Consider the following 2,500-nt stretch of genomic DNA (forward strand, 5'->3'; position numbering starts at 1 on the left):
GGTGGTGAGTCGGCCTCCACTCTCCCTCACGGTTGAAAAAGATGTGCTCCTGGCGCACTGGCCCTGCTGAAAATCTCTCTCCATTTGGCCGAGGCAGAGAGTCGGCCTCCTCTCTCCCTTACGGTCGAAAAAGATGTGCTGCTGTCGAACTGGCCATTACATCCTCACCTGATCTAGTCCCCCATTAGATCCGCCCCCCCCACCGCAGTTACCCCGTACCACATATCTAGCACGGACCTTGACCTCCAGCAGGCCCCGGGGACCCACATTACCCCCCCCCCCCCTTCCCCCTGCAGTTACCCTGTACCACATGTCTAGCATGGACCTTGACTTCCAGCAGGCCCCGTGGACCCACATTACCCCCCCCTGCAGTTACCCTGTGCCACATATCTAGCATGGACCTGGACCTCCAGCAGGCCCTGGGGACCCACATACTCCCCTGCTCTACTCCCCCACTAGCTTTCCTTTCTTGCAGTTACGCTCCAGCGCATATCCAGCATGGACCTTGACCTCCAGCAGGCCCCGTGAACCCACATTACCCCCCCCCCCCCCCCCTCCTGCAGTTAACCCTGTACCACATATCTAGCACGGACCTTGACCTCCAGCAGGCCCCGGGGACCCACATTACCCCCCCCCCCCTTCCCCCTGCAGTTACCCTGTACCACATGTCTAGCATGGACCTTGACTTCCAGCAGGCCCCGTGGACCCACATTACCCCCCCCCTGCAGTTACCCTGTGCCACATATCTAGCATGGACCTGGACCTCCAGCAGGCCCTGGGGACCCACATACTCCCCTGCTCTACTCCCCCACTAGCTTTCCTTTCTTGCAGTTACGCTCCAGCGCATATCCAGCATGGACCTTGACCTCCAGCAGGCCCCGTGAACCCACATTACCCCCCCCCCCGCAGTTAACCCTGTACCACGTATCTAGCACGGACCTTGACCTCCAGCAGGCCCCGGGGACCAACATACTCCTCTGCTCTACTCCCCCACTAGCTTTCCTTCTCCCGCAGTTACCCTCCACCACAAATCCAGCATGGCCCTTGCCCTCCAGCAGGCCCCGAGGACCCACATACTCCTCCGCTCTAATCCCCCATGAGCGTTCCTTCTCCTGCAGTTACCCTCCACTGCATATCCAGCATGGCCCTTGACCTCCAGCATGCCCCGGGGACGCACATCCTCCCCTGCTCTAGTCCCCCACTAGCTTACCTTTCTTGTAGTTACGCTCCAGCGCATATCCAGCATGGACCTTGACCTCCAGCAGGCCCCGTGGACCCACACTTAAGCCCCCTCCCACTGACAAAGCAAAACACCACTGGCAAAATCCTCGTGCCCCTGGTACTCCAGAATGTAAATTCAAACATGCCCCTGGTACACTGCGCAGAAACACTTTGCCACACACACGCACGCACTGCTTGTGCCTATGGTACGACAACTTTTCTCGTACCTATGGTACGACAACTTTTCTCGTGCCTATGGTACGACAACTTTTCTCGTGCCTATGGTACAACAACTTTTCGCCGTGCCCCTGGTACACCGCTCAGTAGCACTTTGCCACACAAACTCTCCTCGTGCCTATGGTACGACAACTTTTCTCGTGCCTATGGTACAACAACTTTCCTCCGTGCCCCTGGTACGACAGCTTTTCTCGTGCCTATGGTACAACAACTTTTCTCGTGCCTATGGTACAACAACTTTCCTCCGTGCCCCTGGTACGACAGCTTTTCTCGTGCCTATGGTACAACAACTTTTCTCGTGCCTATGGTACAACAACCTTTCGCCGTGCCCCTGGTACACCGCTCAGTAGCACTTTGCCACACAAACTCTCCTCGTGCCTATGGTACGACAACTTTTCTCGTGCCTATGGTACAACAACTTTCCTCCGTGCCCCTGGTACGACAGCTTTTCTCGTGCCTATGGTACAACAACTTTTCTCGTGCCTATGGTACAACAACTTTCCTCCGTGCCCCTGGTACGACAGCTTTTCTCGTGCCTATGGTACAACAACTTTTCTCGTGCCTATGGTACAACAACCTTTCGCCGTGCCCCTGGTACACCGCTCAGTAGCACTTTGCCACACAAACTCTCCTCGTGCCTATGGTACGACAACTTTTCTCGTGCCTATGGTACAACAACTTTCCTCCGTGCCCCTGGTACGACAGCTTTTCTCGTGCCTATGGTACAACAACTTTTCTCGTGCCTATGGTACAACAACTTTTCGCCGTGCCCCTGGTACACCGCTCAGTAGCACTTTGCCACACACACACTCCTCGTACCTATGGTACGACAACTTTTCTCGTGCCTATGGTACGACAACTTTTCTCGTGCCTATGGTACAACAACCTTTCCCCGTGCCCCTGGTACACTGCGCAGAAACTCTTTGCCACACACACACACCACTCGTGCCTATGGTACGACAACAGGCCCCGGGGACCTACATCGCACCTTGCTCTTGCCTCCCTTACAGCTGAAAAAGGTCCATGCCTGTGCCCTGGCCCT

The sequence above is a fragment of the Mchenga conophoros genome, linkage group LG18, assembly GCF_057382185.1.
Source record: "Mchenga conophoros isolate Kocher_MC1m ecotype Shallow Benthic linkage group LG18, M_conophoros_male_GT1.1, whole genome shotgun sequence".
NCBI classification, from domain to species: domain Eukaryota; kingdom Metazoa; phylum Chordata; class Actinopteri; order Cichliformes; family Cichlidae; genus Mchenga; species Mchenga conophoros.